Raw genomic sequence first — 12,903 nt, 5'->3', positions numbered from 1 at the left:
GAATGCATTTTTGAGCTCCAGACTTTCTTAACATTTTAAAGAGGCTATCGAAGAGGATGTAACAGAACCCTACCTCAGAAATCTAAGCATCAGGGAGGAACACTGTTTTTTTTTTCTGGGACCTTTCTGTGGGGACAACAGAGATCAACAAAAGAAATGTCAGCATGTCAGAGCATTTGACAAGTGAGGGAAGGCAGAGGTAGGAAGAGGGTGTTGTAGCCACAAGGCTAATGCATTTGTGTTCAAAGAGAAGTCTGGGTAAAGGAGGGGAAAATACCGCACCCCCGAAAAAAAACAACAAAAACAAAAAACCAAATCAAAGGACAAAAGGGCTTCATACAATACAGTATCAAAAAGTAAAAGGAACACACTAAATGCACAAGCTGGTGGCACGTAAGTCCATAGCCTGTTGTGACAGGTCCATCCAGCATCAATGAGATTTCTTCTCATCTGTTATCTCAAGGTTATTTACAGACGTGTCGACTAACAAGAGTCTCTCACGGGAGGGTGAGCAGGCTTCAATCATTGGTTTTGGGATCTGTTTGCGCCATGTAGGCATCCAACTCAGCATCCAGGTGTCCTTTTGTTTTTGACATGTATGCATCCAGTTGGTTGTCCAGCTGCTCCTTGGTCAATACAGAGCGAGCAAGGGCACCTCTCCCGCGTCCACGGCCTTGGCCTCAGCCTCCAAAGCCCCTTCTTCCCCGACCTATCATACCCCGACCTCTACCACTGATTCCGCCACGACCCATAGCTCCACGCCCTAGGCCCCCTCTCCCAGGACCTCTAGGAAGGACCTCGAACACCACCTCTTCTTAAGCCCATTCGGGGAGCTACGGCTCGTCTACCTCGGAGCAGGTTTTGACCTCGGAGCGACATCCCACCCCTAAGCAGGGTTCTGGGGGCTCGTCCCCCACGTAGTCCTCCTCTGGGGAAGCCTCTCTGGGTTATGGGTAGGCCTCGTCCTCCGACTGCTCCCCTAGCCAGGGCCCCTATGGGTCGGCCTAACCGTGCCTGGATGTTACTCTTACCCAGGCGCTGCTTTAAGCTCTTCTGCTTAAGTTTTGATGCTGCCTGGACAGAAGGTCTGTTCTCCGTCTGCTGGGCCGGTCTTCCGTTTCTGGCACTGCCCGGACAGAGGGTCCGTTCTCCGTCTGCCGGGCCGGTCTTCCGTTTCTGGCACTGCCCGGACAGAGGGTCCGTTCTCCGTCTGCCGGGCCGGTCTTCCGTTTCTGGCACTGGCTAGCTGCTGCTGTTGCTGCATCAAAGCCCGAATACTCACTGGCGTCGGCTGTTTGTTCTTCAGCATATTAGTAAAGCGCTCATTTAGAGACATCTTGGTGGTGCTTTTTAGCACAACTTTCGGCGCTGACTGTGCAGCCATCTTCAAATCCCGAGAATCGGAGGAGCTCCTCCTGGGGCTGCCACCACGGCTCCGGCAGGCGGCCGGGGACCAGCCGAACCTGAACGGACGGTGGAGGGGCTCGGGGTAGCTGGATGGGTGGTTTGTTAGATGCGCAAGTGGTAGGATGCGAACTTAGTTTGCTGTTGCTGGTTGGCTGTCTAGTCGGCAAATCCGTCTGCTCACCTGGCCTGCCCTTTCCTGATTTTCGTCTGCAGCGGCCGCCAGCTCCGTCTGTGGCCAAAACAAAATGGTCGCCCTATTGATCCTTCTTTTGCTTATAGAATAAAGTCCAAAATATCATTTCATCTTCAACTCAGTTTTCCCATTGACTAACAGTATGCTTTAATGAACTTAAGCACCAGTAGTCATTTTTCATATGCCACAACTATAGAATGCTTGCTAAATTAAAATTCCCTCTGCCTAGAATACCTTCCCTTTTATACCTGCCTGTTGAGGTCCTTCCCGTTGTGTAATGCTAGCCCAAATACTACTTCATGAAATGTGTACCTATCCTTCCAGTCTGAAAGGTGATCTGTTTATCTGGGGGGCAAACGGGTGGGGAGTGTTGCTGTTGAAATTCTTTTCCTCACTTGTTTTAAGCTCTTTGAATAGAAACACCATGTCTTCATTTTTATGTACTCGCAGTACTGCCCATACACCTTTCTAGAGAGCAGATGCTCATTAAATACCTGTGGAATTAACAGTGATTTCGGTGAGGAGCCTCTAGAAGTCAGTGAGTTGAGTGTTTTCTGTCTTTTACTCATTTTCATTTGGGCTGCTCCTAGTTACAGGACTTAAATATTCCTTATATGCTTTGTCATAGTTGCAGAAAATCTCATTTCTTTTTTTTTTTTTTTTTTTAGGTCAGTATAGTTTAGTAAGGCCAGTCCATTACCTTAAATGTTTTCTAGATGAGATACACCAGTTGTGACAAATGCTTGGTCTTACATTGAATTGTAAGTCACCTCAGATTAAATTCAATTACATTTTCCTTTTGTCACTCCAATGCATTTTCCCCATTTTTCCTCTGGTACTTTATGCCTTGCAAATAAATTGGTTTCTCTTTCTCTGGTCATAATTATAAATCAAGCCAATTGGGTGTTGCTGTGCATATCAAAGCCTATGGCTTCTCCATGAATCCTAATACAGGCCAATTGATTTTCTTCAAGAAACAATCAAACCATCCCTGCCTTCTCTACCATATTTTTGGTGTTTCCCTGTGTAAGGCCGGTTGCCTCGCCGAGGGCTCGGACACACCCCCTCCCTCGCGGGGAGTTCGGACACACCCCCTTCCCTTGCCAGGAGCTCGGAAACGTCCCCCTCCCTCGCGGGGAGTTCGGACACGCCCCCTTCCCTTGCCGGGAGCTCGGAAACGCCCCCCTCCCTTGCCGGGAGCTCAGACACGCCTCCTTCCCCCCGGGAGCCCGGGAAAAAAGCCCCATCAGGACCTACCTGATACTATTTTGTCCTATCTGGGCCCCACTCCCTTCCATCCGGGTCCCACTCCCTTCCATCCGGGTCCCACTCCCCTCCATTTTGTTTCATCCGGGTCCCACTCCCCTCCATTTTGTCCCACTCACCTTGGGCACAGCCAATCGGACACCTCCACTCCCTATAAAACCCCGTGCCTGAGAGGCGTCCGTGCGACTTCTCCGGCCCCTCCTGTCCGGACCGCAGAACCTCACCTGGGAGCCTGAATAAATTCCCTTACATTGGATTATTTTCCTGCTGGCCTCAGTTTCTTCATTTTAAACGCGGCAACAACCCAAGGACAAGCCTTACACCCTGCACCCTTTTTTTTTTTTTTTTTTTTTTTTTTTGAGATAGAGTCTCTCCCTGTTGCCCAGGATGGAGTGCAGTGGTGCAATCTTGGCTCACTGCAACCTCCGTCTCCTGGGTTCATGTGATTCTCCTGTCTCAGCCTCCTGAGTAGCTGGGACTACAGGCATGTGCCACCAGGCCCAGCTAATTTTTTGTATGTTTAGAAGAGATGGGGTTTCACCATGTTAGTCAGGATGGTCTCAATCTCCTGACCTCATGACCCGCCTCCCTCGGCCTCCCAAAGTGCTGGGATTACAGGCATGAGCCACTGTGCCTGGCCAACCTTTTCTTTCTTTTTTAAAATAATTCTATTTTAGGTTCAGAGGTACATATGCAGGTTTATTATATAGGTAAATTGCTTGTCATGGGGGTTGGATGCACAGATTATTTTGTCACTTAGGTAATAAGCATAGTACTTGATGGGTAGTTTTTCAATCCTCTCCCTCCTCCACCCTCCCTGCTCAGGGACCCAGTATCTGTTGGTCCCTTCTTTGTGTCCATATGTACTCAAGGTTTAGATCTCATTCATAAGTGAGAACATGTGGTATTTGGTTTTCTATTCCTGCAGCTCTATCTTTGTTGCTGCCAAGGACGTGTTCTTTTTTATGGCTGTATAGTATTCCATAGTGTATATATACACCACATTTTCTTTATCTAGTCTACCATTGATGGGCATTTAGGTTGATTCCATGACTTTTCTACTGTGAATAGTGCTTCAGTGAACATATGTACATGGCATGCATGTGTCTTTATGATAGAATGGTTTATATTCCTTTGGGTATATATCCAATAATGGGATTGCTGGGTTGAATGGTAGTTCTAAGTTCTTTGAGAAATCACCATACTACTTTCTACAATGGCCGAACTAATTTATGTTTCCACCAGCAGTGTGTAAGTGTTCCCTTTTTTCTGCAGCTTCAACAACAGCTGTCATTTTGACTTTTTCATAATAACCATTCTGACTGCTGTGAGATGGTATCTTACTGTGGTTTTGATTTGTGTTTCTCTCTCTCTTTTTTTTTTCAAGTTGTATCAGTCCAATTGATTTGTGTTTCTCTAATGATTAGTCATGTTAAGCAATTTTTTATATGCTTTTTGGCCACATGTCTTCTTTGAAAAGTGTCTTTTTAATGGGGTTGCCCACTTTTTAATGGGGTTGTTTGTTTTTTGCTTGTTAATTTGCTTAAGTTCTTATACAGCCTGGATATTAGACCTTTGTCAAATGCATAGTTTACAAATATATTCTCCCATTCTGTTGGTTGGTTGCTCTGTGAATAGTTTATTTTGCTGTGCAGAAGCTCTTTAGTTTAATCAGGTTTCATTTGTCAATTTTTGTTTTTGTTGCAGTTTTGGCATATTATTTATGAAATCTTTGCCCATTCCTATGTCCAGAATGATATTTCCTAGGTTATCTTTCAGGGTTTTTATAGTTTTATGTTTTACATTTAAGTCTTTAATACATCTTGAGTTGATTTTTGTATGCGGTATAAGGAAGGAGTCCAGTTTCAATCTTCTCCATATGGCTAGCCAGTTATTCTAGCACCATTTATTGAATAGGGAGTCCTTTCTCCATTGCTTGTTCTTGTCAACATTGTCAGAGATAAGATGGTTGGAGGTGTGCAGCTTTATTTCTGGACTCTCTATTCTGTTCCATTGGTCTATATGTCTGTTTTTGTGCCAGTACCATTCTGTTTTGTTTATTGTAGCCCTGTAGTATAGTTTGAAGTCAGATAACAGGATGCTTCCAGCTTTGTTCTTTTTGCTTAGGATTGTCTTGGCTATTTGAGCTCTTTTTTGGTTCTATATGAATTTTAGAATGGTTTTTTAAAAATTCTGTGAAGAATGTCATTGGTAGTTTGATAGGAATAGCATCAAATCTGTAAATTGCTTGGGGCAATATGGCCATTTTAACAATATTGATTATTTCTATCCATGAGCATGGAATATTTTTTCCATTTGTTTGTGTCATCTCTGATTTCTTTGAGCAGTGTTTTGTAATTCTTGTTGTAGAGATCTTTCACCTCCCTGGTTAGCTGTATTCTTAGGTATTTTATTTTATTTTATTTTATTTTTGTGGCTATTGTGACTGGAATTATGTTCTTGATTTGACTCTCAGCTTGGATGGATGTTGGATTATTGTACATTGACTTTCTATCCCGAAACTTTACTGAAGTTGCTTATCAGATCTAGGAGCTTTTGGGCAGACTATGGGGTTTTCTAGATAAAGAAACAGATGATTTGATTTCCTCTTTTACTATTTGGATAACTTTTATTTCTTTTTCTTGCCTGATGGTCCTGCTTAGGACTTCCAGTACTATGTTGAATAGGAATGGTGAGAGTAGGCATCCATGTCTTGTTCCAGTTCTTAAGGAGAATGCTTGCAGCTTTTGCCCATTCAGTATGATGTTGGCTGCGGGTCTGTCATAGATGGCTCTTACTATCTTGTGGTATATTCCTTCAATGCCTAGTGTGTTGAGGGTTTTTAACATGAAGGGATGTTGAATTTTATCGAGAGCCTTTTTTTGCATCTATTTAGATGATCATGTGGCTTTTGTTTTTAGTTCTCTCTATGTGGTGAATCACATTTATGGATTGGTGTATGTTGAGCAACCTTGCATCTCAGAGATAAAACCTACTTGATAATGGTGGATAACTTTTTTGTTGTGCTACTGGATTTGGTTTGCTTGTATTTTATTGAGGATTTCTGCATCTATGTTCATCAAGGATATTGACCTGGCTTCCCCCAGCCTCCTTTTTTTTTTTTTTTTTTTTTTCTGTCTCTGCCAGGTTTTGGAATCAGGATGATACTGGCTTCATAGAATGAGTTAGTGGTGGGTCCTTCCTCCTAGACTTTTTGGAACAGTAGGAATAGTTCAGCAGGAACTTCTTTTTTATACATCTGGTAGAATTTGGCTGTGAATCCATCTGGTCCTCAGCCTTTTCTGGTTGGTAGGCTTTTTATTACTGATTCAGTTTCAGAACTTGTTATTGGTGTCTTCAGAGATTCAATTTCTTCCTGGGTCAATCTTGGGAGGTTGCATGTTTCCAAAAATTTATCCATTTCCTGTAGGTTTTCTAGTTTGTGTGCATAGAGGTGTTCATAATAGTCTCTGAGGGTTTTTGGCATTTCTGTGGGGCCAATGGTTATGCCCCTTTTGTCATTCTGATTGTATTTATATGGATCTTCTGGGTTTTTTTCCCTCCTTTATTCATCTAGCTAGTGGTCTATCAATCTTATTTGTTCTTTTAAAAAACAAAGTCTGGGATTTCTCGATCTTTTATACGGGTTTTGTTTCTCAGTTTCTTCAGTTCAGCTCTGGTTTTGGTTATTTCTTGCTTTCTGCTGGCTTTGGGGTTGGTTTGCTCTTTTGTCTTTAGCTCCTCTAGGCGTGGCGTTAGGTTGTTAATTTGAGATATTTCTAACTTTTTGATGTGGGCATTTAGCAATATAAATTTCCCTGTTAACCACTGCTTTAGCTGTGTCCCAGAGATTCTGGTATATTGTGTATTTGTTCTCATTAGTTTCAAAGAATTTCTTGATTTCCACCTTAATTTTATTGTTTACCCAAAAGTCACTCAGGAGCAGGTTAATTTCTGTGTAATTGTATGGTTTTGAGTGGAGAAAAACCTCATTTTTCAGAGCCAGTAAGTATGAGAGAGCCAAGTAAGTAGTAATGAAGACAGATTATACTTTGGCACGTAGACTTTCTGGCCTGGGGAAGGAACACTAGATACCATGTAGTAGAGTTGATGATACATTTGGTAGCTTACTGTCTCATTTTAATTACAAGTGTCTAAGCTTGCATTGCACTTTGCCCATGTTTTGGTTTTTTTATAGCCTTTTCAAAAACCGTTTCTTTTATTGCCTCTCAATTGTACATGAAGAAAATATATACGTGACTATAGGACTCGTTCAGGAGTTCTCCATCAATCACATATTCAAAGGAAGGAAAGAGGGAGAATTTTATTTACTTGTGGGTCCTTAGCCTGGGTTTGTATAGGCTTGTGATGTTTTAACAGCATTTTTATTGTTTGACATTTATTTCAAAATTTTGCTAGGAATCTTGCTCTGTCACCCAAACTGGAGTGCAGTGGTCCAATCTCAGCTCACTGCAAACTTCGTCTCTAGTTCAAGTAATTCTTCTGCCTCAGCCTCCCGAGTAGCTGGGAGTACAGGTGCATGCCACCACACCTGGCTAATTTGTGTATTTTTAGTAGAGACGAGGTTTCACCATTATTGGCCAGGCTGGTCTCAAACTCCTGACCTCATGATCCACCCACCTCAGCCTCCCAAAGTGCTGGGATTACAGGCTTGAGCCACCATGCCTGCTGTATTTAGTTTTCTTTTCAAAGACATACGATACAGGCTGGTATGTTTTCAAAAAAGCACTGATATACTTAAATTGCCTGCATCTGAGCCAGTAGTAAAATGATTGCCCATTGTAACTTCATGTTCTGCCCCATCAAAGGATAACATCATCCCCTCAATTAAAATAATGCCTTAAGACCCACTATGGATTCTTTGGTTTTTCAACATTTTCTTTGTTTCTATTATGTGTATTCTGCCAACGTACCTATTATTGGGAAAAAATGTCATTGAAGCACTTTGTGTGGGTGCTGCATCTGGCTGCATATTGGCTTGGGACCGCTGGAGGGCATGCTCCTCCTGGCAACTGAAACAGTTGTAGGCATTTTCTCAGACTCCTGGTGGCAGGGGAAGCATTTGTTTTTTATTTTTTATTATTTTTTCAACAATCTAAGATGGGAGGAGAACAGGGGAAGCATTTAAAAAGAAAGAGATGAAGACTGGCTGGGTCATTTAATCTATGGAGTCTAAGCCTGTAACTGATCTAACGTTTGTTGAGAATGTAGAAAAATAGCTGTTTTGGGCAGGCAGAAAATGAAGTACTGAATGATCCCTTCTTCATACTTTAATACTTCAGTAAATATTTGAATGGGGAATATACTTAATTTTAATGACACCCCCCTCCTCCCATCTCCACCCATCATAGAGGATGAATGGGCAGTAAGGAGTAGTGGTCAGGAGCATGGATTTGGGAGAAGACAGACTACCTTGATACAAAATTTGTCTCTGTCACTTACTGGCTTTTTGACCATGGAACAGAACAATTAATTAAACTTTGTTTGCTTCAGTTTCCTCATATACAAAATGAGAATAGTACCTATGGAATATTGTGATCGTAAAATAAATTTAAAAATTAAATTGCTTAGCTGGGCATGGTGGCTCACTCCTGTAATCCCAGCGCTTCAGGAGCCTAACGGTGAGAGGATCGCTTGAGCCCAGGATTTTGAGGTTACAGTGAACTACGATGGTGCCACTGCACTCCAGCCTGGGTGACAATGAGACACGGTCACTGAAAAATCAATATATAAAGTAATTAAAGTGCCTAGAACAGGGTCTGGAATATGGTCAGCTCCGTTTAAATATTTGCTGCTGGTACTAATACTGCTTCCAATTCTGGCTGTCCAGGTGTGTAATGCGGTGGTGTAAAAGCAAAATGACAGTTCTTTTTTTATTGTCTTAGAAGTGAGGCAGATGCCCAAGATTGGGGCAGGAAGTAAGAAGAGTCATCTGATAGAGGAGAAATGGGGAGTAAGGAACGGTAGGGAGACATGTTTCTGAGACATGTTTCAGACTGATTCTATAGTAAGGGTTTAACTCCTTATTCTCTCTTTGTAATCCTGCTCAACCCCTTTTATAGCTTTTATACTATGTGCCTTTTCCCAGAAACCCAAACCAGCTGCCTTCTTATCCTATATTTTCTGAGCACTGATCATTTGCTAGGAACGAGCTAAGTGCTTTATAAGGATTGTCTCATTCAATTCACACAACCCCCCGGGATTCTTACTTCTGAGAGGTCTTTTTTGCTTCCCCTCCCCCTTCACTTCTGAGAGTTCTTAGTTCTTACCCTCTGGGATGGGTAGTGTGGTTATCCATATTTCACAGATGAGAAAACAAGCATAGAGAGGTTAAACGACTTTACTAATTTGTACCTAAAGTGACACTATGCTAGTGTCAAAGATAATAGTTAATGGATTGATTGTAGCTACCTCTGCACCTTCATTTTATGAAAAGGAAACCTCCATATTCATATTAATATTCCAGCAAGACTGATCTAAATTGTATGCTGCACTATTTCATACTACAGTGCCATTGTGCGCTCTGGTCTTTCTGCCTCAAATACTTTTGTTCTAAGTTCCTATGCATCTACTATAGAACCTTTTCTCATAAACTCAAGCAGAAACTATCTCTTCTTTCTCCTGTGTGCTACCGCTGGACAATTGTATAACTGGGTCTTATGCATCTCCCACTGTATTGAAATTTATGTATTTTTAAAGTAGGAATCATGTCCCTTTCTTCCCCCATCCCCTGACTTTGAATTCAATGTTTGACACATGATAAAGTATATAGAACAGTGTGAGTGTCCCCCTTGCTTGCCCTTTTCCTCCTCAGTCCCTTCTGCAAAGTCAACTATTGTCAATGATTTTGTATGCATTTTTCTAGACATCTTTTTTTTTTTGAGATGGAGTCTGGCTCTGTTGCCCAAGCTGGAGTGCAGTGGCACAATCTTGGCTCACTGCAACCTCTGTCTCCCAGGTTCAAGCAATTCTCCTGCCTCAGCCTCCCGAGTAGCTGGGACTACAGGTACATGCCACCATGCCCGGCTAATTTTTGTATTTTTAGTGGAGACAGGGTTTCACCATGTTGGCCGGGCTGGTCTCGAACTCCTGACCTCAGGTGATCCACCTGCCTTGGCCTCCCAAAGTGCTGGGATTACAGGGGTGAGCCACTGCGCCGGCCTTCTAGACATCTTTTAAAGCATTCTCTTTATGCATTTATCTGCCTATGCAAAGATCCTTTAATAAAATAAAAATTACATGTAAATTATTTCTATTATTATTTTAAAAATTAATAATGTTTTGAAGTTCTTTCTTTGCCCATGCATTTGTCTTTACTTATGTTTATTTTGTGCTTAGAACTATTCAGGCTCTCTAATGTATGGATGTACTATAACGTATTTAGCCTCTGTCCCATTGATAGTAACATTTCCCACATTTTCACACTAAATTTTATACTGAACATCTTTTACATATAATATATACTTACATGAAAAATTTAAAGGATAGATTCCCCAGAAATGGACTTGTGGGTGAAATATGATTAATTAAAATAAAAGAAAATAATTTCAACTTTTTTTTTAGACCCAGGGGGTAAATGTGCAGATTAGTTATGTGGGTATGTTGTGTGGTGCTGAAGTTTGGGATATGACTGATCCCATCACTCAGGTATTGAGCATAGTATCCAATAGTTTTTCAACCCTTGTCTCCCTTCCTCCCTCTCCCAACATTTAAAATTTTGATAAATTTGCCTATATTATCTTCTGCCTAACATATATACTTGATATAAATCCTGAGACTGTTTGCTTCTCTATTTACTTTGTCAACATATTATTTGAAAATATTTTTATATTTAGTTAATATATTGGGTGAAAACATATGCATTTTTCTTACTACAGTGAGATTGCACTCTTTATATATATATATATATATATATATATTTTTTTTTTTTTTTTTTTTTTTTTTTTTTGAGACGGAGTTTCGATCTTGTTACCCAGGCTGGAGTGCAATGGCGTGATCTTGGCTCACCGCAACCTCCGCCTCCTGGGTTCAGGCAATTCTCCTGCCTCAGCCTCCTGAGTAGCTGGGATTACAGGCATTTGCCACCATGCCCAGCTAATTTTTTGTATTTTTTTTTCAGTAGAGACAGGGTTTCACCATGTTGACCAGGATGGTCTCGATCTCTTGACCTCGTGATCCACCTGCCTCAGCCTCCCAAAGTGCTGGGATTATAGGCATGAGCCACCGTGCCTGGCCCCTCTTTTTATATATTTATTTACTATCTTTTTTTCTCATGTGTTGTCATGTGTTTAAGTTTAAGTTGTGAGTTTGTCTTTAGTGTGTGTTTTCCTCATGGGCAATCTTTTTAACCTGGGTTGTGGAAGTATTTCTTTGGAGTGGTTTTGCATTTGCCTTTTTTAAGTCCTCAAGGAGCAATGGCCACCATACCTGGCCATTAATAGGTGTATATTAAGGGCCAAGTACTGTATTGACAAGAGCAAGTCAGTTTGGAAAGCAGCTAAAATTGGAGTCACCCTCTGATTAAATTTGTGACCATCTAGTCCCATTCTTTATGACCCATCTGTATTGGCAAGATGAGTGAATTAAATCAAGACTATAATAGGAAGTGCTTATGCTTCAGTTTTGAATCCTTTACTAGTGGTACTAATTTTTGTGATTTCATTATAGATGCTTTACTGCTTTTGATTTTATTTTGCTAGGAAGGGGAAGTTCAGGAGCTTCAATTTGGCTTTTTATCCCAATGGACCTTATTTCACAGGTCAGGGAGACAGTGGGGATTCTGGACAACAGCAATTTGGGAAATAACTGGAGGCTGACTTCAGGCTCTCATTATATCTGCTGCTTTTGTGGGGATAGGAAACTTCGCGGACTTGGAGTGTTTGTGATGCTTTGGGAAATACATGGGTATTCTCCATATATTTCTTTATCAGTTCTTGAGATCACGTTTTATCACAATCAAGCCTCTAGTTTTCACTTAAGAGACATAGCAAAGCTTGAATTCAACTGAATTTGCAATTTTTAACTGTAGATTCCAACTAAAACTTTGGTTTTTGGCCTTTTCAGCCTGTAGCTACGAGCAATAAAGAATTCTTTTTAATATAGTTATAGAAATTCTAGTTTTCAGTTTTTACCTTGGGTTAAGAATTTAGAGGCCGAACGCGGTGGCTCATGCCTGTAATCCCAGCACTTTGGGAGGCTGAGGTGGGTGGATCATGAGGTCAAGTGATCGAGATCATCCTGGTCAACATGGTGAAACCCCGTCTCTACTAAAAATACAAAAATTTGCTGGGCATGGTGGCACAGCCTGTATTCCCAGCTGCTCGGGAGGCTGAGGCAGGAGAATTGCTTGAACCCAGGAGGCGGAGGTTGCGGTGAGCCAAGATTGCGCCATTACACTCCAGCCTGGGTAATAAGAGCAAAACTCCGTCTCAAAAAAAAAAAAATTTTAGGATCCTTTGATTTTGTTATTATCTTCCTTTGGATTATCCAGTGCCATAAGAAGCAACTATTCTACTCTACAGTTCTTAAATTCTTTCCCTTGGGGTTGCTTGGCCTTTTTTTTTCTTTTTTGGGGGGGTGGGTGTGGAGTCTCGCTCTGTTGCCCAGGCTGGAGTGTAGTGGCATGATCTTGGCTCACTGCAACCTCTGTCTCCCAGGGTCAAGAGATTTTCCTCCCTCAGTCTCCCAGGTAGCTGGGATTATACCACACCTAGCTAATTTTTCTATTTTTAGTAGAGACAGGGTTTCATCATGTTGGCCAGGCTGGTTTTGAACTCCTGACCTCAGGTGATCCACTCACCTTGGCCTCCCAAATTGCTGGGATTACAGCATGCAATCAATAATGGTAAAGCTTATCTTCCTTGAAATTTTAAATACATATAAACAGATGTTTTACTGTTTTATCTCTGTGCCTTAGCAGATCTTCTTTTATACTGCTTAAGGTACTCATGCCCCATTTTGGAGATCACTGCCCAAGAGATCTCTTGGATAAATAATTTAAAGGGATAAGGGGGTAG

At 41.6% G+C, this 12,903-nt stretch overlaps 1 pseudogene; it reads right to left on the bottom strand.

Annotated features, from left to right (window-relative positions):
• Positions 1-518: 518 nt before the first annotated feature.
• Positions 519-1,397, bottom strand: LOC105734047 (chromatin target of PRMT1 protein-like; annotated as a pseudogene).
• Positions 1,398-12,903: the final 11,506 nt, after the last annotated feature.

This window comes from Aotus nancymaae, unplaced genomic scaffold, assembly GCF_030222135.1.
Source record: "Aotus nancymaae isolate 86718 unplaced genomic scaffold, 86718_ANA_hifiasm-v0.15.2.pri h1tg000016l, whole genome shotgun sequence".
NCBI lineage: Eukaryota > Metazoa > Chordata > Mammalia > Primates > Aotidae > Aotus > Aotus nancymaae.
Note: the sequence above shows the minus strand (reverse complement) of the source record. Positions and strands in the feature narration are given on the sequence as shown.